The sequence below is a fragment of the Macaca fascicularis genome, chromosome 7 (genome assembly GCF_037993035.2).
Source record: "Macaca fascicularis isolate 582-1 chromosome 7, T2T-MFA8v1.1".
Classification (NCBI taxonomy): Eukaryota; Metazoa; Chordata; class Mammalia; order Primates; family Cercopithecidae; genus Macaca; species Macaca fascicularis.
This window is the reverse complement of record NC_088381.1, coordinates 69,670,033-69,697,609: the sequence shown is the minus strand read 5'-3', so window position 1 is coordinate 69,697,609 and position 27,577 is coordinate 69,670,033. Positions and strand designations below refer to the sequence as shown.

The following is a 27,577-nucleotide window of genomic DNA, read 5'->3' as shown; positions in this document are numbered from 1 at the left end:
AGGGACTTTAAAGATAAAATTGATGAATGATTGAATCAAGGCTGGAAAAGGTAGGCTGTAGGTGACTATTCTTTATTATGGTAAGAGTGAATTATTTGAATTTGGGTGATGAAAAGTGCCCGTTTGATGAGAAGCCAGCTTCGGGTTGTGGATGGTTAGGGCTATGAGAGGCCAGTAGTTGCTGGGTTGCTATGCTCTGGAGAGGGTGAGAGAATATCTTTGTAATAGGACTTGATTCCGGCCTTGAAGAATATGGATCATTTAGTTTGACACAACGTCCCCAGAATTAGTTGAAGACAAAAGGTAAATGGTCAGGAATGGGAGGCAGTGAACATAGTGTTGGATGAATAGTGAGGGGATGGTCAGTGGAAACTCTGGCCCACCCAAGTTTGTGTCAGGTAATGATGGGAGATACGCCTGAAAAGATGGATGAAGCTCAATTGTGAAGGAAGACAAAAGTGTGAGGATTTTCTTTTGTGACCACCGAGGAGCCATTGATGGTGTTTATTTTGAGGATGCTTTTCCTTTTATGCATTTATACATAAATACATAATTATACTGCTGTATTAATAATAGTCATTTACCTTTCCAACATAAAATGTTAATGTAACTTCTGCATAGCTGATTTTTATGTTAAATATAACATGTCTAGAAATATATGTGTTTTTAGAAGTTGTCTTATGTGCTCATTTTCTTTCTAGACTACTTGGAGATAGTTTATGTTTACCAGCGGGTTTGCATATGAACTGAGTACCTTGGGTTATTTATTTTTATTTTTTTTGAGAGAACGGGTCTTGCGCTGTCATCCTCATTGGAGTGCGGTGGAGCGATCATAGCTCGCTGCAGTGATCATAGCTCGCTGCAGCCTTGAAGTCCTGGGCTCAAGCAGTCCTGCTTCAGCCTCCCGAGTAACTGGGAGTACAGGTGCATGCCACCATGCCGAGCTAAATTTTCCCTTTAGAAGCGTGTGATTCTTTGGTTTTTCGTGTGTATACAGTTTTGCAATCACCATTGTCTGACCAGTACATTTTCATCACCCCCAAATAAAGTGCCATACCCATTAGCAGTCAGTTGCCATTCCCTGATCCTCTCAGCCTGTGACAACCACTTATATACTTCCTGTCTTTATTGACATACCTATTCTGGAAAGTTCATGTATATATATATAAAGTTCATGTATATATAAAATCATACAATACATGGCCTTTTGTGACTGACTTCTTTAATTTAGCATAATGTTTTCAAGATTCATCCATGTTAGAGCATGGATCAGTACCTTGTTCTTTTTATTAATGAATGACAATCCAGTGACTGGACATATCACATTTTACTTATCCATTCACCATTTGATGGGCAATTGAGTTGTTTCCAGTTTTGGTCTGTTATGCATAATGCTGCTGTGAACAGCAAGTTCTGGTGAAGACATATGTTTTCACTTCTCTTGGGCATATACCTAAGAGTGGAATTGCTTGGGTGTATGATAACTGTATTTAACATTTTGAGAAATTGGAAAACTGTTTTCCACGTGGCTGCACCATTTTACATTCCTACCAGCAGTGTATAAGGACTTCAGTGTTTCCATGTGCTTGCCAACACAAGTTATCTGACTTTCTGATGTATAGGCACCCTAATGGGCGTGAGGTGATACCTCATTGTGGTTTTGATTGCATTTCCCAATGACGAATGATTTTGAGCATCTTTTTATGTGCTTATTGGCCGTTTTTCTGTACCTTTGGAGAAGCATCTGTACAGATCCTTTGCCCATTTTAAAATTTGGTTGTCTTATTGAATTGTAAGGATTCTTTGTGTATTCTGACTACAGGTCCCTTATCAGATACGTGATTTGCAAAAATTATCTCTCATTCTCTGGGTTGTCATTTCACTTTCTTGATGGTATCCTTTCAAGCAAAATTTTCAATTTTGATAATGTTCTGTTGTTGCTTGTTTTTTTTGGCATCATATCTAAGAACAATTCTTTGCATAATCCAAAGTTGCAGAGATTTACTCCTATGTTTTCATCTAGGAATTTTATAGGTTTAGCTCTTACATTTAGGTATGTAATGTGAGAGTTCATGTTTGTGTATTTTGTAAGGGAGGAGTCCAACTTTTTTCTTTTACATGTGGATCTCCAGTTGTTCCAGCACCGTTTGTTGAAAAGACTATTCTTTCCCCAATTGAATTGTCTTGGGCATCCTTGTTGAAACCGATCATAAATGTGAGGAATTTTTTCTGGACTCTGAATTCAATTCCTTTCATTTAGATTGTCTTTGATTTCTTTCAATGTATTTTGTAGTTTTCATTGTATAAACTTGGTACTTTCTTGAAATTTGTTGCTTATGATTTTATTCATTTTGATGCGATTGTTAATTTTGTTATCTTAATTGTTCAGTTTGTGATTGTTCATTGATACAGAAATACCATTGATTTTGCATACTGATCTCTGAAACTATAGCCTTGTTTCAGAGGTCAATTATAAACTATGATCTGGCTTGTTTGTTTACTTAAGTGGATGCCTTAGGATTTTCTATGTACAGGATCAAGTAATTGGAGATTGTTTTCTTCCTTTTCAATCTGGATCTTTTATTTCTTTTTCTTGCCTAAAATTGCCTTGGGAATCATCTCCGGTATAACATTGAATAGAAGTGGTGAGCGCAAACGTCCTTGTCTTGTTACTGATTTTAAAGAGAAAGCATCCAAGTTTCACCATTAAGTATGATGTTGTTAGGTGTGGGTTTTTCGCAGGTACCTTTTGTTAGATGAGGACGTTCCCTTCTATTCCTAGTTTGACTGTTTTTATGATGAAAACATGTTGGATTTTGTCAGGTGATCTTTCTGTGTTGAGATGGCCATGTGGGTTTTTTTCCTTTCATTAATGTGATATATTAACATTGACTGAATTAAATAGTTTTTATTTATTTAAAGAGATGGGGCCTTGCTGTGTCACCCAGGCTGGAGTGCAGTGACATGATCATAGGTCACGGCATCGTGAAACTCCTGGGCTTAAGGGATCATCCCACCTCAGCCTCCTGAGCAGCCAGGACTACAGGTGTGAGCCACCATGCCTGGCTATTTATTTATGTATTTATTGAGACAGGGTATTCCATGACTCCCTGTAGCTGCGATCTCCTAGGCTCAAGTGATCTTCCCACCTCAGCCTTCTGAGTAGCTGGAACCACAGGCATGTGCACCCATGCCCAGCTATTTTTTATTTATTTTTTGTAGATACGAGATCTGACTATGCTGCCCAGGCTGGGCTCAAGTTATCCTTCCAGCTCGGCCTCCCACAGTGCCGGGATTACAGTATGAGCCTTCATGCCTGGCCTATCTTTATTTTTAGAGATAAGGTCTTGCTCTGTTGCCAGGCTACCTTGGTTGAATGTTAAGCCAACCTGGCATTCCTGAGATAAGTATCATTTGATCATGCTGCACAATCTTTTTTATATGTTGCTGTATTCGTCTTGATAGTATTTTGAGGACTTTTGTGTCTATACAGAGAGATATATTGTGTAGTTTTCTTGTGATGTCTTTGTCTGGTTTTGGTTATTAAAGATTTTTGATTAGGGAACTGTTGTAAACAAGTAGTTGTGTTATGCAGAAGGATGGCTCCCCCAAATTTATTCACTTCTTATTCCCTGGAACCTGTGACTATTTACCTTACATGGCAAAAGGAACTTTTCATACTTGATTAAATTAAGGATCTCAAGATGGGAGGTTATTCTGAAATATCTGAGTGTCCCAGTGTAGTTACAGGGGTTCTCATGAGTGAGAGGGAGTATCAGGAGAGTCAGTGGTCAGAGTCAGAGATTTGAGGATGCTACACTGCTGGCTTAGAACATGGAAGAAGGAGGCCATGAGCCACGGAATGCAGCTCTAGAAGCTGGAAATGGCAATAGAACACTTTTTCCACACAGACTCTAGAAGGAACACAGCCCTGCCAGCGCCTTGAATTTTAAACAAATGAAAGTCATTTCAGACTTCTGACTTCCAGAAATGATAATATGATAATACATTTGTGTTGTCTTAAGCCGCTGAGTTTGTGATAATTTGTTGTAACAGCAATATGAAACTAATAGAATAGTAGTTTGGGAAAATTAGTGATAAAGGATAATTGGCAAGGAGAGGATAAGTGCAGTTAGATCAGTTTGAGTTCTCTGTATGTTTTACTGTCAGTGTTTTGTAATATTTTAGTTTTTCCTAAAACCAAAGGATTGATTGACCTTCAAAAGGCAGCTCCCTTTTGATGTTAGTCTGTAACCTTTTATCAAAGCAATATTTTCCCCAAATAGGGTTGACAAGAAGACATTCTAAATTATCTCCTAATAAGTTGTTTTGACCTCGGATGTTGAAATTGCAGGCCCATCTCCCACCCGTCTCTGTTTTCTCACTTTTTTGGTATGTTTAATAATAAGTCTTACATTGACTTATTATAATAAGTAAATTATCAGTGGTTAGTGTATGTGTCTGTCTGTCCTTCCCTCTTTCCCCCGACCCCGCCCTCTCCTTCCCCACTCTGTGTGTGTGTGTGTCTCTGTGTGTGTGTAATTACAAAGAAGTTGTAAAGGCCTTTTAAAGTAGTTATGATGTGGTTTCCCCTCCTTTTTAAAAATAAAATATGTTAAGCATAAGTAGTGACATCTTAGAGGGCAGGTAGGTGGAGACTGACTTTCTACTTTATCTTTGAATCGTTTAAATGTTTACAGTGAGCATATTATTTGTATGATACATAGTAATTTTTGATGAAAACATTTTGAAGGCCAAAAAGAATGTCGTGTCTTTTGAAAATAAACCCATCTTGGTGCTAATTAACTCTGGAGGCCAGCCAAGGCTTTATAATAAAATATTGCATTCAAAACACCTATGAAAGTGGCTAGTTGAAGAATATAATTTGCTTTGAAACATATCTTGAAATGGGAGTATATTTCTAACAATGAAAGGTGTTGTTTTAGTAATAAATGAAAATAAAATATCCCATTATTATCCCTTCATAGAAAACAAATACAACCTTAAATGACATTTTAATTAACCAGTGATTTTCCTCTAAAGCTGAGATTTTTTTTTAAGACCTAGGTAGGATTCGCAAATAGTGTACAGAAATCTGGACATCATTTGAAGATAATTGTTTGGGTGGGATGGAGACATAGAGTACTGTTTTACTGTGTTCATTTTTATTAATGGAACTGTGAATTTAGACCAAGTAGTGATTTCAGAGTGGAAGATGGAACAGGATGTTTAGTGGGTTTTGTATACTATTTTTGTAAAAGGTTTTGATGCAGAATCTTTCATAAAATGAAATCTTTTTTTAACATGCCTGTTATTTACTTTTAGAATTCGTGGAAAGGGTTCTTGTCTGAAGAGCTGCAAACCTTTATTGACTCCAAATTTGACTCAACTCTTTTGTATTTTCCTTTTCTTTCTCACTGATAAGGGAAGGTACTTTATAAAGTAGATTCTTCATTAAAAGAGAAAAAAAGACTATATTTACCTGGTCAGAAGTTCTTTTGGGTTTAAAGAAAAAAATTGTAGCCCAGGTTGCAACAAATGGTCTGACAGTTATAATGTGTTACATCTTTTTTGTTTGTTTGTTTGTTTTTGTTTTGAGACAGAGTGTCACTCTTTTGTCCAGACTGAAGTGCAGTGGCACAGTCACAGCTTAGTGTAGCCTTGACCTCCCAGGCTCAAGTGATCCTTCTCCTTCAGCCTCCGGGAAGCTTGAGCCTCCCTTCTTCTAACCTTTGATGAAAGTGTCGTCTCTCTCTGGGCTGGTGGTGATGAACTGAAATTCAAGGGGTGGTATCTGTGCCAAGAGGCCTTTAGTCCAAAGGAAAGAGAAAGTGGAGGATAGACCAAGTATATTGTTCTTGAGAAACAGATCTTTTGTTCTGAATGAGGAATGTCAGCAGAGGGTGGATAGGGCAACCCACACAGCATTTCATAAGGAGATAAGCCGACATCTTTCTGAGGGGCAGTTTGGAATCTTTACAAGGCCATGGGGAGGCATGTAGTCCATGGCAACTGAGTCTCTAGGACTAATTTGCTTAGGTGAGTTTTCAGAGTCTGATTCATTCTTTCTCCTCTTGCTGATGAAGGTGGGTGCCAGGGGTTATGGTAGTCCCATGTTATATCTAGAACTTGGGCTAGTTTCTTAACAACAGGTACAGTGAAATGAGTCCCATTGTCTGAATCAACATCTTCTATTAATCCAAACCTGGGTATAATATTTTCAGTTAGTGGCTTGACTACATTACTAGCAGTTGCACTTGAAAAGGTAGTAGCTTCTACCCAATGAGTAAGGTGATCTATCACTAGTAAGTATTTTAAGTGACTGATTGGGGGCATTTTGGTGTAATCAATTTGGACACTTGGAACAGCCTTAATCCTGGATTTCTCCTTCCAACAGATGGTTTTCTGAGGGTCTGTTTATTAGTCTTCTTACATACTAGGCAACTATCTGTAACTTGCCTTGCGAAAGTGTAAATTCCTATACATCTGTAGACCCCAAGGACTGCATCACACATAGCTTGAAGTCCCTAAGGAGTCCCTTGATGCAGATGAGAGAGAATTTCCCTCACACGCGGTTTGGATAATATTTCTTTTTGGTCTGGTGACACCCATTTCCCTTCTGAATTTTCTTTGCCTCCTCTTTTTATTAATTTTTTCTTGTCAGCGGGAGAAAAGATGGGAACTGCAGCCAGGGGAGGAAGGCAAGGGCCTAAGTGAAAAACAGGTGTTTTCAGAGGAAACGGCAGCTTGTTTGGCTATTTGATCTGCTAGGTTATTCCTTCCGCTTTGAAAAGAAACACATTTCTGATGTCCTGGAGCATGGACAATAGCTATTTCTTTTGGCAGCTGGAGGTTATCTAATACTTGGGTGATGAATTCTTTGTGGACCAGGTCTTGGCCTTTGCTGTTAATAAGACCTCGTTCAGTCCAAATTTTTCCGAAGGTGTGAGCTACCCCAAAGGTGTACTTGGAATCAGTATAAATAGTCCCTTCTTGGTTTTGCAAGTGCTTTAAGGCTTGATTTAATGCAAACAGTTCATGTTTGGGCAGACCAAGTATTGGGCAGTCTTCCTAACTCTACTTCTTCAAGTGCCTCCCCATCGACTACTGAGTATGTATTATGCCTTTTTCCTTCAATTACTTGGGAAGAGCCATCTATAAATAAGTGCTGCCCCGTTTTGTAAGGGGTTTCTCTTAAATCAGGCCTAACTTTTGTATGATAATCAATTAAATCCAAGCACTAGTGCTCAGGTCTCTTTAGATTTGGATCTCCAGTCAGGAAACCTGCTGGGTTAAGTGAATTATCAGTGTTAGTGTTAAATCATCTCTTTCTAACAGGATAGCTTCACACTTTAAAATTCTCAAGTCAGTAAGCCGTTTTCTTGCCTTTTGATTTAAGGTCGTTATAACCTGATGGGGCATCCTTACAACTAACTTTCCCCCCAAAGGTTAGTTTTCTGCTTTCTTCAGTTCACAAGGTGGTAGCTGCAATGGATTGAAACATTCAGGCCATCCACAGGTTACAGGATCTAAAACTTTTGGTAGGAAAGCCATGGGTTGCTGGTGACCTCCGTGTTCTTGGGTAAGGACCCCTAAAGCTACCCCCTTGTTTATGTTAACAGAAAGGTGTAATGGCTTCTCTAGGGAAGGCAAAGCTAAAACAGGGGCAGTTATAAGCAGATGTTTTAGCTCCTCAACCTGGTGGATTTCTTCAGAAGTCCACAGGCGAGGGTCAGGCTTTTCTTGGGTAGGTTTTAGGTAGAGAGGCTTTGTGACTAGTGCATATGAGTCAATCCATAAACGGCAATATCCAGCTATCCCTAGGAATTTTCTGAGTTCTTGTTTAGTCTTAGGCAAAGGTATGGATACAATCCCTTCTACTCTCTTGGCGCCTATCTTTCGTTTGCCCTTACTTATTAAGTGTCCTAGGTATTTAACTTCAGGCTCTACAAATTGAAGCTTTCCCTTTGAAACCCATAGCCCGTCTCCTTGCAAATGGTTAAGGATATGGATGGAGAAAGCAGATACCTTTTCTACAGCCTAACCAGATATTAATAGGTCATCTACGTACTGGAGCAGATGTATACATTTTGTTATAAACTTGTTCTAACACTTGTTCCAGAATTTGACCAAAAAGATTAGGGGGATCTGTGAAGCCTTGGGGTAGAACTGTCTATCGATACTGTTGCTTTCATCCAGAATGGGGATCTTCCCATTCAAAAGCAGAAATGTCTCAGCTGTCCTCAGCCAAGGAGCATGCTCAAAAGGCATCTTTTAAATCTATTACTGTGAACCATTGATGTTCATGTGGAATTTTACTGAGAATGGTTTAAGGATTAGGGACAAGAGGGTGGGTAGTCTGGACTGTCTGGTTGATGGCCCAGAGGTCTTGTGCTAGTTGATATGACCTACCTGGTTTCTTCACAGGCAGTATTGGGGTGTTATAAGGGGACATACAGGGTTCATGGAGCCCATCCTTGATGAGGCTTTCAATGACAGGTTTTAGGCCTATTCTGCCTTCTAAAGGAATAGGATATTGCTTTCTTCTTACTATTTCTCCAGGATTTTTTAACTTTATGTGTATAGGAGGATTTAGGAGTTTTCCCCAATTTCCTTCCCTTGCTCAAACATCAGGATGAATGTATGTTTCGTCTGCAGTGATGAGCAGGTTTAATGAAGTGCAGAATCCTTCTGAGCCAACATGTAAACCTATACCTAATTTTAACATTAAGTCTCTTCCGAATAGAGTAGTTCCTGCCTCTGGAATTAACAAAAATTCAACATTAGCTGAGCGGTTTTTACATCTAATTTCTGTTTCTTCTAAACTTTTTACTTTGATTCCCTCTCCTTTTACCCCTGAGACTACAAGTTCCTTTGAGGATCAGGCTATATTGTAGGGGAAGGTAACAGACAGAGGAGCGGTTGCTCCCGAGTCTACTAAAAAGGTCATAAGTTCAGATTTGGGTCCCACCTCTAAATTTATCAAGGGCTCTTGGTGGGATTCAAGGTAAAAGAGACAGAGCCCCTAACCCCCCATTCCTCCTCAAAGGTCATAAGTGGGACAACTTCTCTTTCTGGTTTTAATTCGTGACAGTACCTCTTGAAGTGGCCTACTTTCTCACAATTGAAGCATTCATTCTGTCTCCTCTCTCTATTTTTGTGTTTCTTCACTTTGCCTCCTTATGTTCTTCATATGGCTTAGGAAGTGGGGGCCTAGGATCTCTATAGGTTTTGGCTCTTGGGAGGCTTTGTTTGGGAGTGTATGGGTCTCCTGGCAACGGAGAGTAATACCGGTGTGTTTATCCTTTGGGGCCCCCTGTTGGAAGGTGGATAACATCATTTTCATTTTTTGTCTTTGCTTCTCCTTGTTCCTCCTTACACACACTTTCTGAGCTTCTCTGAGAAATTTCGTTCCAGTTTTCTATTTTTGTAATTTCTTTGTGCTATCTGGCTGTTAGTAATGAAATGAAGCTTTAACATTCCCTGCCCTAGAGGATCTTCTAAATCTTGGTCAGTGTATTTTCTCATTTGTTCTTTTTTTTTTTTTTTTTTTTTGATTTTTTTTGATTATTTATTTATTATTATTATTATACTTTAAGTTGTAGGGTACATGTGCATAACGTGCAGGTTTGTTACATATGTATACTTGTGCCATGTTGGTGTGATGCACCCATCAACTCGTCAGCACCTGTTCTTTCAATCTGTCTAAAAATTCCATAGGCCCTTCATCTTTTCCTTTGTTGTATGTCGAATGCTCGAGTAAGATTTTGGGTTTGGAGTACTGACTCCCGAATCCCATTTTTTTTTTTTTATCATTTCCCTAAGTTCTTGCATATCCTCTCGGTGAGCTGCATTACTGTTGTCCCACCGGGGTCTTGGTTGGGGAATTTTTGATCTGCTGCATGAACCTTTTTGCCAGGAGGGTGTTCATGTTCCCAGGCTACCATAGCAACTCTAAGGATCATGCTTCTTTCTTCCCCTGAGAGGAGGATGCCTAGGATGAACATTAACTCAGCCCAAGTATATAACTGTGGTCCTAGAAATTGGTTAATTTGATCTGCTACTCCATGAGAGTCATCTAATAGTGTGGCTTGAGCTCTGTTTTTAGGTTTCGGACCTCTGAGCTGGTTAAAGGGGCATTTACAAAGCCAATGCTGGCTTCTCCTCCTAGGGATACCTCTCTTAAGGGGAAGAGAGATGGAGCTGATTCTTCCAAGTTAGAGAGGAAGGGGAAGTCCTGAATAGCCTTTTTACATTGCTCTATCTCATGTTGAAGTCCTTTCAGGGAAGGGTACTTAGGCTGGCAGTGAGCAGGCTCTTGGGACAATTCCCAAGAGGCAGGGTTATAAGTAGGGGGAATGATGTGGGTAGGAGAAGGGTCTATGACAACTGCCTCTACTTGAGGGGGAGGGAGGTTAGGGTTAGGGGTATTGGACGGGGGAAGGTGGTAGAGGAGGTTCCATGTGTTGGTGAGCTGTCTAGGAATAGGGACCTTATCTTTCTCAGAGGAGTTAATTTCTGACTTGCTCCCTCCAATCTTTAGAGGGTAAAGAAGGACAGGTCCTTGTCACCAACATAGAGAATAGTCTGTTTCCTCCTGGAAATAGACTATGCGCTCTTGTCATTAACATGTCCTATTAAAAGCTGACAAATCCAATCCTCATCTGACCCAAACTTTGGCCACAAGACTGAGGGCTTGAGGATTGGTTCCTGAGTCCAAATGAAGCAACAGTATTTTATCATTGGCTGCTTTTTGTTGTATTTAGTCCTTTCATTCTCTTTCCAGTATTTTAGCATAAGCCCTAGGGGAGTATCAGGAGGAATGTTAGTGTTGCTAGCTTTATTCTTTTTGTCACCTACCTTACTTGGGGTATTTCCCATCTTAAAAAGGGTTTGGGATGAGGCTTCATTTCTCCTATTAGAAATTTCTTGCCTTCCCAGTTACCAGAGGTTTGTGTGTGGCTCAACCTCCCCTACTGGAGATTTCTCACCTTTCCTTTCCTTTCCTAGAGGCTCAACCCCCCTGCTGGAGGTTCCTTGCACTTTTCTCCTTTCACTTTGTCCTTCCCTGGCTGCTTCCCTTGTGGGAACATTGGGTTCCTCTTAGCAATGGCAGGTTTAGTAGAAACCCCTGACCCGGACTGCTTTACGGAAGGGCCACCTTAAGCAGTATAAGGTCCACAGAACCGCAGATCTGGACTGAACACTTGCTTCTCACTCAGTTGTGAATTTCAATGCACACTTTCAATCTCCAAGATATCCCAACCACCAAGGAAATATTTTGTTGCTCTTGTGAAGTTTCTTACTTTGGTGTGTGCGCATGGTTACCTGGTCTCCGTGGTATGTGAGGATTCTTTTCTCTAAGTTGTTGGTCTGTTCCTTTCCACATTGCTGAGAGTCCGGGTTTATTCGTCACACTGGGTGAGTCCTGATCACTCACCATGAGGCCACCTCAATGAGGCAGTGGGACACCTCTCCTCACTAGAGTTGACCAGAGACCCTTTCCCTAGAGGAGAATGGGAATCCCGGACAAGCCCCCAGATTGTTAGAAACAAATGATCAGTGCCACAAGGAAGAACCAGCACTCAGGCAAAAACGGTTTTCTCAGCAAGACAACTTCTGCAAAAGAGTGCTGCTTGGGTTAGTCACAATTGCAAGAGCACACCGAGTGGGTTCTCTCTAGAGCAGGGGTTTTTTATCCCTAACGCAGTCCCTACTTCTGTGTCATTCCCCCATGGGCTGGGGTCGGACCTCACGATCTAATCGGACCTGATTTGCTATCGCGAGTATTTTCCCTAATAAGGAAGGGAGAGGGAATGTGAGTTACAGGTTGATACTGATGGGAAGAGTTGTTTACCAGGCAGGTAACTGAGCAGATAACTAATCAGGTAAGTAGGGCCGAGAAGGTACAGGGAAATTGTTCTTAGGAACAAAGAACAAGGAAGTTGAACAAGTTAAACTTTTGAAGAACTTACTGTACCTAATAAGGTTTTTTTTTGGTTGACTAATTAAATGTCTATTCATTTTTGCCAAAAAGTGCCTACCCCAATGACAGGATACTAAAATTTAGAAAATGTTGGAGCTCTCTCTGAATCTAGGAGGAAGTGAATAGTTTAGCTTTTATTTAGTAGTTAGGACCTTAAGTAAATCACTTTTTTTTACTGTGTTTCTGTATAAAATAGATATTTTTTGCCCTGCAAGAGAACATATAGAGGAAAGCTCTTTGGCAACGATACTGTGCCCTATGAATAAAAAAGTGATGATGTCATTTGTGGCTGAATAACACTTTATTTTGAGAATGCTTTATAACAGCTTTTCATGGGAAATAAATCTATGCTGTTAACTTCATCTTGCATTTTTGTCATTTTTACTGTGATTAAAAAGTAGTCCAGTCAAACCTGTAGAAAGGAATGAACAAACCTTGACTCAGGAGCCTAGGACTTTTTCTTTGGTTTGCCCTCCTGGGACGGATTACCTTTCCAAATTTAATTTGTGGAGGAGCATTGGGAAATATCAGAACTGTCATATGAAGCACCTAAGTGGTACTTTTAGTAGAGGAGTTACTCAGAAATTATATTAGGCAGATAGAGAGGGAAAGGAGTCCTCAGTAAGGCTTTCCCTTTTAATAGAAACAACTCCTGAAACATTTCTTTTCTTTTCTTTTTTTTGGAGACGGAGTCTCACTCTGTAGACCAGGCTTTAGTGCAGTGATGTGATCTCGGCTCACTGCAACCTCCTCCTCCCAGTTATAGTTGCATCTCCTGCCTCAGCCTCCTGAGTAGCTGGGACTGCAGGCTGCCGAGCTTTAATATGCAAATGTCAGCACTTGGAAACTGAGTCCATTCAACATGAAAATTCCCGCCCTCTTCTTCTAGTCACTGCCTCAAGGTGACACCTCCAGAAGACCCTGTGTGCAGGACAATATGGTGACCTACATTTGCAAATTAAAAGGCTAGAGTGGGAGGGCCACGTTTTTCTTGGGCTACATGAATGACATACCTGGTCAAACCGATTCCCTGGGCCCAATGCAAATCAGACACCCCCTCCTCCAGCCTCCCAATATAACCAAGTACTTTTCTGCTGCACATGGGGCTTTTTCTCTGTTCGGAGCCCTGCTTTCTCTGTACAGGGGGGAGCCTTTCTTCTTTCTTGCCTATTAAACTTTCTGCTCCTTAAAACCACTCCTCTGCATCCATGTTGTTTAACTGATGTGAGCCCAAGGACCCTGATGTTTCTCCAGTCATCAGAGCCATATCAATTTCAGTCCAGAGGAATCGTTTTCATTTATCTGACTGATTTATAATATAGGGTGAAATTCATAGTGGTTGTCTATCCTCCCTCATCCCCATTTTTGTACCCTTCCTTGAAAGAAACATATATATGAAGAAGATACATGTTTCCCTTTTGTGAATAGTATATCCCTTAGTATCTTGATTTTTTTCTTAGTGTGGGGGGCACAGTTAAACTTACTTAGACTTGATAAAGGGCAGTATTTGATAAATGTCAGCTAGTTGAGGGGTAGGGAATTGAGTTGACTGGAGATAGTCACTGCCAAATGTAAAGCATGACTGGAGAGCCAGAGTGATGAAGCCAGGGTCCCTTTCTCCAGAGCCTTTGTAACAGTGTTATGTGATCTCTTCTAGAAGATCATCCCGAAAGATAATGCCAGCTCGGAACCTAGGAAACCATCCAGCGGGTTTCTGCAGCTTAGGTGGTTCAAATCCTCTTCAGCATGTTGGTTTTCTCTGCCTCAGTTTGCTTCCAATGATGTTCTCAGTAGCTGTAATTGCTGTCTGTCTTTGAATACTTAAGCTTTTTTTTTTTAGCTCACACAGGTATGTATGCATTTTAATTTTACCAAGTGTTAGAACTTTGACCCTCCTTTTGTGGGCTCTGGGTCAGCAACTTGGTTGTTTAGGTGTAAAATGGTTAGCAGGGAAAAACATGTGTGTGTGTGTGTGTGTATTTTAAGTTGATTTTGTTGTCAGAGCACTTAGAATTTTATATGGAAATTCTGTCAGTTTACTTGATTCTCCACCCCACGTTTATTGAACAGCAAAGTTTGAAAGTAATGTGTCCCATAACCAGCCTTCAGAAGAATCATAACTGCTTTATCTCTGAACTTTCAAGAAGTTTGTGCATCAGTTTTCAAATAATACGAAATCCCTGAAGATAGCTGTGTCCTATATTTGGAAAGATACAAAAACTGAACATTCTAGCAGGCAGTTTTGCTTGCTGATGCTTGAGATAGAGCCACACATTGATCTCAGTGGATTTATGGAGAAAAATAGATACAGAAAGTTACTTCTAAATAAGACCCAAAAATCCTTTTCTTAAACAGTGACAGGTAAAGAGGTTGTCTTGGCTAACCTTGAATTGTGTTGCCCTTGATTAAGACAGTTTTATGGTGGGGATGGTAGCGGTGATAAACTTGTTTGAAATTTGTCTGCTTATAGTAACCTTTGTGGTAACTGTCACAGACAACTTCATCCTCACAGGCCTTAAAATTACTATAAAACTAACAGAATGGAGAAGAAACAAAGGACCTGAATAATTAGATGCTTAGATAATTGTTCTGTTTTCATAACTGGTGAAAAAAAAGCAGTATTAGAAGCAATTACACATTCTATGTAAGGAATACTGCCTGAATTTATATTGCGATTTTTGAGCACCATTCACTGTTTAAAAGCTGGCATATTGTAGGTCATATTTTAAAGACAAATAGAACACTTATCTTTTCAAGATGGATCTAAAGCTTAACCTTATCAAAATTACAAAATTTAAAGCATGTGATTGAAAAATATTAATGCATAGGTTTAAATATTGGTCATCATTTTAAATGTCTTTCAAAATAGGTTGACTCTTAAACTTAACAAATTTTGAACACTATGTAGAGTTTGTGCTGAAGGCTAAATTTCCCGGGGTGATGGCTATTTTATAATATGGAAAGCAAAACCTTCTTAAGAAATTCAGCAATTTTTTAGGCAAAACTAGAAAATATTACCTATATAATTCTACCACTCAGAAGGTGCCACTATCAGAAATTTGTATCTTTCCAAGTCATCTGCTCATCTCTTTTCTCCTATGCTTGTGTATGTTTCCTCTCCCTTAAAAATCAGATTTTTGTTTGTAATCTGCTTTTTCACTCAACAATATTGTAGATCCACGTCATAACTTGCTTCTCTACATTGGCTTCAGTTATTGTGTGCTTTCTGTTGGATGACTGTACCATGCAGTCAGTCATGTTTCCTGGTACTGAATACATAGGGGTATGTGTGTGTGTGCGTGCGCGTGTGTGCGCGTATTTTTTTCTAACTTAACTAATGCTTTAGACATCAATAGGTAGACCTAAATCCTTGAAACCTTCCACGTGGTGACTTTCAATTCTCATTGCTGAATTTGTTTCCAGAGATGGAAGAAATTATATTGTATGGGAACTTTTTTTTCCTTTTTTTTTTGAGATGAAGTCTTGTTCTTGTCTCCCAGGCTGGAGTGCAATGGCGTGATCACAGCTCACTGCAACCTCCGCCTCCCGGGTTCAAGTGAAATGAAGGCAGAGATGGGGAGAATGACACCAGAACTAGTGGGAGGGAATTGCCTTTTCTTTCAAGGGTCTGTAAGTCTGCAGTAAAAGTCAAAGGTATTCAAATAGGAAGTTTTGTTTTTATCTTTAGTATATAAAGAAGTATAACTTCCCATTTTGCAAAAACTTTAGAAACCTTTTTTTTCTTGATTATAAAACTTGTAAAGAACCATTATTGAGACCAGTAGTAAAATATAAAAAAATTAAAATCTCACATAATTTCTCTACCTAATATAACCACTGTTGACATGATGGCTAGTTTCTATCAGTATGTATTTTGTTTTTTGTTATCAAAGTACATATACCCTTACAGATATTTTTAAATAGTTGAGGTCATATTCTATAAATAGCCGGGTGCTGTGGCTCACGCCTGTAATCCTAGCACTTTGGGAGGCCGAAGCAGGCAGATCACAAGGTCAGGAGTTTGAGACCAGCCTCGCCAATATGGTGAAACCTCATCTCTACTAAAAATACAAAAAGCAACCGGTAGTGGTGGCGGGTGCCTGTAGTCCCAGCTACTTGGCAGGCTGGGGCAGGAGCATCGCTTGAACCCAGGAGGCAGAGGTTTCAGTTTGCCGAGATCGCGCCACTGCACTCCAGCCTGGGGGACAGAGCAAGACTCCATCTAAATAAATAAATAAATACACATATACACACACACACACACATAGATATACACCTACACGTGGCCGATTGCCTCGCCTCTAGCGCTGGGAATCAGTCACCGTGCTGTCCTTGTGGAGTCTTATGGCCCAACAAGAGGAAGCTCTCCCCTGACTTTGTCCCTCCAAAGTGCGCCACCTCTGGTGAGCCTCCCTGTCATGTCTGGCCTGTGGACAGCCAGCCCCCGCCATCCCCCTCACCCCTCACCAAGCATGGGGGTGCTGTGCAGGCAGCCGTGTGGCCTGACAGTCTCTACCAGTCCTGCTGTCCCTTGATTGAGAATCAGATCCATTTCTGGATGACAGATAATGTGTCCTCTGCTGGCTGTGTTCTCTGTGGAACTCGGGAGGGGAAAGGCCAAACCATTTCTAGGGTGCTGTTGGGAGCGGTGAAAAGGTCACACCCTTTCCAAGTGACACTTTTCCTGGAAAGCCCTGGAGCTTAGCTGGCTCTTATCCTGTGATAAGCCAGAGGCTCTAGGGGGTGAGGGAGCAGAAACCCTCCTCACCCCACCCAGTGGGGTCCTGTACACCTCTGCCAGTCTCTCACTTGGACTTGCTGCTGTCCTCTGAGACTGCCTATTCCTCCCTCTCTGTGACTCTACACCACCATCACCTCCTCCAGGAAGTCTTCTGGATTGACTCCTAGCTTATTAAATCTTTATCCTGCAGACCCTCTCCATTCAAAGCCCCTCTTCAACTGCCCCCGCCCCTCACCACCTCCAAGACACAGATTCTGGGTTCTTGCAACTGCAGCCCCTCAGAGAGTGTAAGAGGGGCAGACAAAGGAGATCAGAAGGTGGGGAAAGTGGCGCTGTCAGAGTTTCCAAAGCCCTGGCCAGCAAGGCCTCAGAGGCCTCTGTTGGGGTGGGGTCCTGACTGGCTATGCAATCCAGCAGCACAAGGCAGCCTCTGAGCCCCTCCCACTCAGCCCCACAGGAAGCAGCAGGGCCCAGCCCCTCAGTGGACCCATTCAGACCTCAGCGCTCTGGAAAGTACCTCTGTTTCTTGCCACCGTTCCACTCTGGCCAAACAGGCTCTTCTCTCTTCTGCTGGGAGGGGGCTGCAGGCAGATGGTTCAGTGGTTAGAGCCAACCACCTCCTTCAGTTCCTGTTTGGCCCAGATTCCTGACGTTGACCATGCCCTAGTGGGTGTACATATACCTTTAGTGCAAGGGTGGTGTGATGGTTAATACTGAGTGTCAACTTGATTGGGTTGAAGGCTGCAAAGTATTGATCCCTTGGGTGTGTCTGTGAGGGTGTTGTAAAAGGAGACTAACATTTGAGTCAGTGGGCTGGGGAAGGCAAACCCACCCTTAATACTGGTGGGCACCATCTAATGAGCTGCCAGTGAATATAAAGCAGGCAGAAAAATGTGAAAAGGCAAGACTGGACCAGCCTCCCAGCCTACATCTTTCTCCCCTGCTGGATGCTTCCTGCCCTCTAACATCGGACTCCAAGTTCTTGAGTTTTGAGACTCCGACTGGCTCTTCTTGCTCCTCAAACTTGCAGACAGCCTATTGTGGGACTGTGTGATTGTGTAAGTTAATATTTAATAAGCTCCCCTTTCTATCTATCTATCTATCTATCTATCTATCTATCTATCTATCTATCTATCTATATCTATACCTATACCTATATCTATATATCTCTTATTCTATCCCTCTAGGGAACCCTGACTAGCACAGGTGGGTAGGCACAGGGAGATGTGTCCCCTTCCCCATGGGTGCTGGGTAGGTAAATGTTTAGCAGTGGACTTTCTTGGGGAGAGGGAACCCTGATTTTCAGTATTTGCCTCTTTGCCTGGTGTAAATATTCCCACTGTGGGCAGTCTCACCTGGCTCTCAAAATTCCTGAAAATGCAACAGTTGGCTCCTGGCAGCTGCTGTGAGCTATTCCAGCCGGTGACGGTGGTGGCTCCATCCTGCAGGGCCATGTGCCCCCACCCCTTGTGCTATGGCCTCCCTCCCTTTAGTGTGCTGTGTTTCGCTCTGAGGAATCAATGTCTTTGCAGATAAGGCACCCCAGTAGGTGGCCGCCACCTGCAGTTCCCTGGTCTGTCTCTTGGCTGGCACCAAGCTGTGCTGTGCTTGCTGAGCCTGCTGCGCCGCCCCCACGCAGATGGTCTGCGGGGCTTACTTGATTCCCTTGGCTTCCCAGACATGGTGGTGTTGCCAGCAGTGCCCACCGGCAGGAGGAGGGGATAACTACAGGGGATTTAACTCAGCCCGAGGGGCTCTTACGGTATCTTTCCTGGACATCTCTCTAGGTGGGGTCGGCTGCCCTTAGGGTGTAGAAATCTCCAGCTCCTCCAATGGCTGAAGCTACTTCCTGGAACAGATGACAGCTGCCTCAGGCTGGCCAGGGACCAGCACATGTGAGGCCAGTACTGGATCACCCTATCAAGGCCATCAGCCTGTGCTTGTTCTTGGGGTTTGAGGGAAACTCAACAGGGATGAATCACGGTTTTTAACCTGTGTTTTTCTGCCCCCTAGCCCTGGACATCTGCAGGCAAAGTCAAAGTTGTATTTGGCTCTTATCACCACAAAAGGCATAGACCAGAAATTATGGCAGCAGGTTGGAAGTCAGGGAGGCTGATTTGGGGAAACTGCCTGGAGGAGGAAGCAGCAACTCAAAAGAGGAGGAGTCCCAGTGTGGGACAGAACGGGCCTTGCATGGGAACCACTAACCCCAGGCAACCCCAGACATGGCCTTCTGTCTGGTGAGGCCTTCTCTGGCCTGCCCTGCAGACCCTCAGCTCCTCCTAGGCCCTGTCTTCAGCCTCAGCCTGAGTGGTGGCCTGGGGCAGTTGGGAGCTCAGCTGTTCTCATTCCTGGTTCCTTGGCCATGGTGGAAACAATGGGGCTGGATCTGACTGCTCAGCAGGGACTGTGAATAGCTCTCCAGCAGAAAGCAGTAGCAGGGTTAATGGAGGAAGTGTGGGCCCACTTTGGCTTGACACTGCATATGGTCCCCACCTGGCCTCAGAGCCTTTGCTCCTTGGCAAACTGAGGCCAATAAGCTCCCACCCCCACCCTCAATGGCAGCTGAAAGAATGACCTGATAGAGGAGCGGGGATAGGTGGGCTCCACTGAAATCATCCCCAGATCCCAGCCATGGCCCCAGCCAATCCATGGAGGCAGGGCATGGCACGGCAGGTGCTGCACAGGAGCCCAAGCACAAGGGCACTTAGGAGAAGGAATATCAGCAGGAATCAGTCTGGACTGGGGGTGATTCTCCAGAAACTCCATTCCTCGGGGCTGTGACCACCAAGCAAGGTGATCAGGCCAGTGATGTTTCCCTTTGGGCTGGGTCAGGGAGCCAGACCTGGGAGGGAGACTCCTCTGGGGCCCAGGGGAGGTGAGTCAGAGCTGGCGGAGGCCTCTGGCTCCAGGAATCTCTAAGGAGGAGACCTGAGTTGCTGGGAATTTCTGGGTCTGACCTCCTGCAGAGTCAAGGTCTGGACTGGATACAAGGTGAGGCTGTGCCTTCTGGTGCCAGGACCAAGGAAATGCTGGGATCTGGGCAGTGCTCAGAGGTAGCACCATATAGCAGAACCATGAGGGTGCACCAGCATGAACCCCTTTCTGCAACCCACCCGTCCCTCTCTATGGCACCTCGCCTCCTCCAGGCAAGAATCTGAGCCTTGACCAGAGCTCCCTCTCTCACACAGCTTCCTTCTTCGGTGAGAACCACCTGGAGGTGCCTGTGGCCACGGCTCTGACCAACATAGACCTACAGCTGCAGTTCTGCACCTCCCAACCTGAAGCCCTCCTTCTCCTGGCAGCAGGCCCAGCTGACCACCTCCTGCTGCAGCTCTACTCTGGATGCCTGCAGGTGAGTGATATCCCCCTGGGATGGGGGTGAGATTCCTTCTCTAGCTTTGAACCCCAGCTGGCTGTGTGACCTTGTGTAAGTCACTTTTATCTTGGGGTCTCAAGTTCTCCACCATGGGATGGGCAGCAGCAGCCCAGAAATGGTAAATCCTTCCTGAACTGGCTCTGCCCACCAGCTCCCTCCAACCATGTTTCCCACCACAAGCCCTCCCTGGCCATTTGTGCTCTGACTGCACTGAACTGCTTTCAGTTCCTGGCCATCTTATGGTCACTTGCTGCCAGGCCTTTGGTCACTACACTGCTTCTGCCAGGTGCATGCCTCACTCATTCCCTGCACCTGCCTAACTCTAGCCTGTCCTTGAAGTTTCAGTGTGAGCGTCCCCTCCTCGTGGGCGAGGCCCCCTCCTGAGCCCCCATGACCCCTGTGCATCCCTGTGGCACTGCACCGATTTCTCTGCACTACCACTGTCTGTCCACAGCAGTAACAGCACCAGTACTGCCTCAGCTTCATTTTTCCATTTCATCCTTCAAGACACCACAAGCTTTATTATCAAGGAGTCTTGTGGCTCCTTCTTGAGTCTTCCCCCATACCATGAAGAGTTTAAGAATCCAGGGTCTTAGTTCAAATTTGGGGCAGGCTGGGTGCAGTGACTCATGCCTATAATCCCACCACTTTGGCAGGCCAAGATGGGAAGATCACTTGAGCCTAGGAGTTCAAGACTGGTCTGAGTCACACAATGAGACCCCGTCTCTATTTTAGAAAGAAAAAAACAAAAAGTCAAATTTGGGGCAACCATCTCCTTCCACACCCCAGTGAGAAGAGGACTAGAGCTTGGTCAGTCTGCTGCTGTCATTGCTGCTCACTGCCACATGGTGTCACTGTTGAACACTAATGTGGTGCAGTCTGGCACTGATGGCTGCTGAGCTCTGCGGGTACAGTGATGCCACACCCCTACAGAGATGCACTGTACCAGGACTCCAAGATCATGGCTCTTATTGTTCTGGTTTTGCAGTTCCCATAGTCTGCCACACCTGTTCTAGCATCTGGGAGCACCATACCAGAGCCATTTCTGGTGTCATTGTCATGGTTACAGAACTATGTCCTTGATCTGTCCCTGAGATCTCCCTCCACCACAGGTCAGGGAGCTTTTCTTTCCGAACACAGAGCATCTGCCTGGGCTCCCTATCCCTGAGCAGTTAGCCTGGCTTCCCTCAGTGACCTTGAAAAACTTTGCCAAACTTAGGGGGACTGATCAAGGAATTCTTAGTTACCCATTATTCCGGGGTGAAATCTAGATTCCAAGACAGTATTTCTGGCACCTCTCCCTCAAGGAAAGAGAAGGAGCATTTAAAAATACAGGTTGGGTTTCTAGAAGAGCATCTTGCTATATGTCAGTTCCTTGTGGGCAAGGAGCACATCTGATTCACATCAGGGTCCCCAGAGCCCATTCAGGCCTGGCCCAGAGTTTCCTTTGGTGAGTGTTTGGAGGATGAATAAAGAGATGGCAGGAAAGCAAGAGGAGTGGCACCAGAGGCCCTTGTCCTAGGTTTTCTCCTCTGGGGCCCCAACTGTGGGGAACCCACTGTGCGTTTTATAAGGGAAATGATGGATTCAAAGTGCTGCCCCCCATCTCCCATTCTGCATCTCTCCTCAGGTGAGACTTGTCCTGGGCCAGGAGGAGCTGAGGCTGCAGACCCCAGCAGAAATGCTGCTGAGCGACTCCATCCCCCACACTATGGTGCTGACTGTCTCAGAGGCCTGGGCCACATTGTCAGTTGATGGGTTTCTGAACGCCTCCTCTGCAGTCCTGGGAGCCCCGTAGAAGTCCCCTGTGGGCTCTTCGTTGGGAGCATTGGGAGCCTTGGCCTGACCTACCTGAGGGGAACCAGCTATGCCCTGAGAGATTGCCCCTATGCAGCCACCCTCAATGACTGCAGCCTCCTCCGGCCTCTGACCCCCGAGGTGCGTGAGGGCTGTGCTGAAGAGTTTTCTGCCAGTGAGGATGTGGCACTGGGCTTCTCTGGGCCCCACTCTTTAGCTGCCATCCCTGCCTGGGGCACTCAGGATGAAGGAACCCTGGAGTTGACACTCACCACACAGAGCCAGCAGGCACCCTTGGCCTTCCAGGCAGGGGACCCACATGGGGACTTCATCCATGTGGACATATTTGAGGGCCACCTGTGGGCCATGGTCGAGAAGGGCCAGGGTACTGCATTGCTCCTCAGCAGTGTGCCTGTGGCTGACAGGCAGCCCCACAAGGTCAGTGTCCACATCAACACTCACCAACTGGAAATCTCCATGGACCAGTACCCCCACGTGTACTTCGAACCGAGGAGTCCTCAGCTACCTGGAGCCACGTGGCAGTCTCCTTCTTGGGGGGCTGGTTGCAGAAGCCTCTTGTCACCTCCAGGAATACCGCCCAGACCTGACACGAGGAGCCACCAATGCCTCCCTGCTGGGATGGCTGCATGGAAGACCTCAGTGTCAATGGCCAGAGGCGGGGGCTGCGGGAAGCCTTGTTGACGCACAACATGGCGGCTGGCTGAGGGTGGAGGAGGTGGAGGAGTATGAGGACGATGCCTGTGACCGTTATGAAGCTTTCTCCATGCTGGCCCCCAAGGCTTGGCTGGCCATGGAGCTAGCTGAGCCATGCGTGCCTAAGCTAGGGCTGCACCCTGTCTGCTAATTTCACCCAGCTGTTGACTATCTGCCCACTGGTGGTGGCTGAGGGTGGCACAGCCTGGCTTGAGTGGCAGCACGTGCAACCCATGCTGGCCCTGATGGAGGCTGAGCTGCGCACATCCCAGGTGCTGTTCAGCGTGACCTGAGGGGCATGCTAGGGCGAGGTTGAACGGGACATCCCGGGTGCCCAGGCATGAAATATGTTCACCCTCCTGGATATGGTGAACCACAAGGCCTGCTTCATCCATGATGGCCCTGAGGACACCTCTGACCAGCTGGTGCTAGAGGTGTCAGTGACGGCTCTGGTGCCTATGCCCTCATGCTTACGGAAGGGCCAAAATGACCTTCTGCCCTTCCAGGTTCACCCTGTCAGTGACCCACGTGGCATCATCTTCCCACGTGGCAGCCTCATGGTGTTCCTGGAACACATGCAGAAGCCACTGGGGCCTGAGGTTTTCCAGGCCTATGACCCGGACTCTGCCTGTGAGGGCCTCGCCTTCTAGCTCCTTGGCGCCCCCTCTGGCCTCCCCGTGGAGCACTGAGACCATGGAGCAGCCTGGGGAGCCGGTGACCGAATTCTCCTCCTGGGAGTTGGAGGCTGGCAGCCTAGTCTATGACCACCGCGGTGGCCCTGCACAGCACTTGACTTTCTGGATCAGCGATGGACTGCAGGCCACCCCCCCCCTCGGCCACGCTGAAGGTGGTGGCTGTCCAGCTGTTCATACAGATCCACCACAGCACAGGACTGTGCCTGGCCCAGGGCTCTGCCATGCCCATCTTGCCCACCAACCTGTCGGTGGAGACCAGCGCCGTGTGGCAGGATGTGAGCGTGCTGTTCCGCATCGCTGGAGCCCTGCAGTTCAGGGAGCTGCAGAAGCAGGGGGCTAGTGGGGTGGAGGGTGCTGAGTGGTGGGCCACACAGGCATTCCACCAGCCGGACGTGGAGTAGGGCCGCGTGAGGTACCCGAGCACCGACCCACAGCACCACGTTGAGGACGCTGTGGAGAACCTGGATCTGGAGGTGCAGGTGGGCTGGGAAATCCTGAGCAATCTGTCCTTCCCAGTGACCATCCAGAGAGCCACAGTGTGGATGCTACGGCTGGAGCCACTGCACACTCAGGACACCCAGCATGACACCCTCACCACAGCCCACCTGGAGGCCACTCTGGAGGAGGCAGGCCCAAGCCCTCCAACCTTCCACTATGAGGTGGTTCAGGCTCCCAGGAAAGGCAGCCTTCAACTACAGGGCACGAGGCTGTCAGGCGGCCAGGGCTTCACCCAGGATGATGTACAGGCTGGCCAGGTGACCTGTGGGGCCACGGCACGCACCTCAGTGGCAGTGGAGGACACCTTCTGTTTCTGTGTCACAGCTCCACCATATTTCTGCCTGCTCTGTACCTTCTCCATCCATACTGGCGGTGACCCAGACATGCCTGTCCTCACCAATGTCCTCGTGGTGCCTGAGGATGATGAGGGTGTCCTGTCTACTGACCAGCTCTTCCAGAGTCTCAACAGTGCCGGCTACCTCTATGAGGTCATGGAGTGGCCCCCGCCATGGGAGGTTGACTTGGCATGGGACACAGGACAAGACCACTGTGGTGATATCCTTCACCAATGGAGACCTGTTGTGTGGCCGGCTGGTCTACCAGCATGATGATTCTGAGGTCACAGAAGGTGATACCCCATTTGTTGCTACCCGCCAGGATGAGAGCAGTGGTGACATGGCCTGGGAGGAGGTACGGGGTGTCTTCCAAGTGGCCATCCAGCCCGTGAATGACCACGCCCCTATGCAGATCATCAGCCACGTCTTCCATGTGGCCCGGGGTAGGTGGCGGCTGCTGACTACAGTCGACGTGGCCTTCAGCAGTGCTGATTCGGGCTTTGCTGATGCCCAGCTGGTGCTGACCCGCAAGGACCTCCTCTTTGGCAGTATCATGGCTGTGGATGAGCCCATGCAGCCCATCTACTGCTTCATCCAGGAGGGACCTCAGGAAGAGGTGAGTCCTGTTTGCACACTGGGGCTGACCACGCTGGATCCAGCTGCAGGTGTCTGATGGGCAGCACCAAACCATCACTCTGCTGGAAGTGCAGGCCTCAGAGCCCTACCTCTCTGTGGCCAGTGGCTCTGGCCTCACGGTCCCTCAAGGAGGCCAGGGTACCGTCAACACGGCCGAGCTCCACCTGGACACCAACCTCGACATCCGCAGTGGGGATGAGGTCCACTACCACGTCACAGAGTGTAGTCGCTAGGGACAATTGCTCCGGGCCACTCAGCCAGCCACAGTCGTCTCCCAGCAGTACTTGCTGCATGGGGCCATTCTCTACGGCCACAATGGCAGCCTCAGACCCCGCAGCACCCTGGCCTTCTCAATGGAAGTAGGGCCAGTGCACACAGATGCCACACTACAAGTGACTATTGCCCTAGAGGGCCCACTAGCCCCACTGAAGCTGGCCCGGCACAAGAAGATCTACATCTTTCAGGGAGAGGCAGCTGAGATCAGAAGAGACCAGCTGGAGGTGAGGAGCTGGAGGTGGTGAGCGGGGTAGTGGACCAGGTAGAGGGCCTCCCGCCCAGCCTCCATGCCAGGTACACATGTGACTTGGACTGTGGCTGTGGTGGTCCCAGATTGTGTGTGTGCATGTGTCTCAGATGTGCTACTGTATATGTTGTGTTCCCAAGAGTTTTTGGGGAGCCTGCTGTACACCCATCCTCCTGGGAGTTGTGTGTGCCTCTAGAGGTTGTGTCCACTCGTGTCCATGGCGTGGCTGAGCATGCAGATTCCTGCACCCCACCCAGGCCTGCAGAATCTCTGAAGTGGAGCCCGAGAATCTGCATTGCAGTCAGTTCCCTGGGAGGGCATCACGGGTCCTGAACTTTGGGGATGGCTGGCCGTGGAGACAGGCCACTGAGCCTCAGACCCCCATGTATCCCGCTCTCTTCTCAGAGCCCAGACCAGGACTAGGAGGGTCTGTCAAGGGCTTCTGCCCACCCAGGAACCCCACAGAGCAGCCACGGGCCCTCCATCGAGCTCACTGACATGCCCTGTGACCTCAGGCCAGTTCTTGCCTGCTTTCAGCCTTATTCTCCTACACTGCTCATTTCGGGGACCCTTCTGGTCTGCATGTCTGGAGCTTGGGGCCCACAGCAAGCCAGCAGTTCTGGCATCAGGAAGGCCTCATGGGAGGAGGCCATGTTTGGGCCGGGCTCTGAAGAGCACAGGCCATTGGGAGCAGAGAATGGGGAGTGGTATTCCAGGCAAAAGGAACATTCCGGGCAAAGGCACAGAACAGGAATGTGAGTTTGGGGGTGGTTTAGCCTCTTGTGGATGGCCCATCAGGTGAGGGAGCCCATGTGGCCTTTGGGGCATGAGCTCTGTAGGGCCTGTGTTGGGGGCACCTGTGCCTCTAGGAGGGGTGGGGCGGGGCGGGGCATGATCCTGGGTGGTAATAGCAGGGGTTGGGGAAGACACTGCCAGCAAACCAGCCACAGGCCTGAACAGATCCTGAGCAGGGGGGCCTGTGTGTGTACATGTGCACACGCGCATGTGGACATGTGTGACTGCGTCAGTGTCTGATGAACTCGTGTGTCTGTGTCACTGAGTCTGGGGACATGTGATTATACACCTCCCCGAGGGAGTGCATCTGAAGCTGTGTGACCAACCCCCTGGAACCGTGTGTGGGGTGGGTATAACGTGTCCAGCAGCCGGGGCAACCCAGTGAAACCCCGTGTCTACAAAAAAAATGTTTTTAATTAGCCGGGCATGGTGGCTCATGCCTGTGGTCCCAGCTACTTGGGAGGCTGAGGTGGGAGCCCTTGAGCCTAGGAGGTTGAGGCTGCAGGGAGCTGTGATTGCACCACTGCACTCCAGTCTCGGTGACAGAGTGAGACCCTGTCTTAAAAAACAAAAAATGTGAACAGCTGCATGTCTGGCTGCTGTGTGTGTAAACCCACGTGTGTGTGTGTGTGACTAAATGAGCAGTGGTATCTGGTGAGCAAGATCAAGCCTGTTCTGGCTGCCTAGGGGCACAGTGGGCCCCTCTGAGACCCATCTGTGTTCCCTTGTTGGTCCTCATGACCTCTGTTAACCAGGCAGCCCAGGAGGCAGCCCAGAAGGCAGACATCGTTTTCTCAGTGAAGAGCCCACTGAGTGCCAACTACCTGGTGATGGTTTCGCCTGGCGCCTTGGCAGGTGAGCCACCCAGCCTGGACCCCATGCAGAGCTTCTCTCAAGAGGCGGTGGACGCAGGCAGGATCCTGTACCTGCACTCCTGCCCTGAGGCCTGGAGCGATGCCTTCTTGCTGGTTGTGGCCTCAGCCTGGGTGCTCCCCTTGAGGACGTATCGTAGAGCTGGAGGTGCTGCCCACTGTCATCCCCACCGGGAGTGCAAAACTTCAGCGTCCCCGAGGGTGGCAGCCACACCTTGGTCCCTCCACTGCTCTGCGTCACCGGGCCCTACTTCCCCACTCTCCCGGGCCTTGGCCTGCAGGTTCTGGAGCCATCCTGGCATGGGGCCCTGCAGAAGGAAGATGGGCCTCATGCCAAGACCCTCAGCGCCTTCTGCTGGAGAGAGGTATGGCTGTGAGAGGCCCAGGGGCTGCAGCCCAGCTCTGGGGGCAGAGTGGAGGGAGCTCCAGGGACTCCCAGTCCGGGGGGTTATACACAGAGAGGAGACAGGGAGTCACATTTCAGAAGCACCTATGCTTTCACTACTGTAGCTCAGGCCAGGCTCGGTGGCTCACGCCTGTAATCCCAGCACTTTGGGAGGCTGAGGTGGGCGGATCATGAGGTCAGGAGATCAAGACCATCCTGGC

The 27,577-nt window shown here is 46.8% G+C and overlaps 1 pseudogene; it reads left to right on the top strand.

The window, feature by feature from the left end:
- Window positions 1-27,348, top strand: part of LOC102125420 (chondroitin sulfate proteoglycan 4-like) — a 38,195-nt pseudogene extending 10,847 nt beyond the window's left edge.
- Window positions 27,349-27,577: the final 229 nt, after the last annotated feature.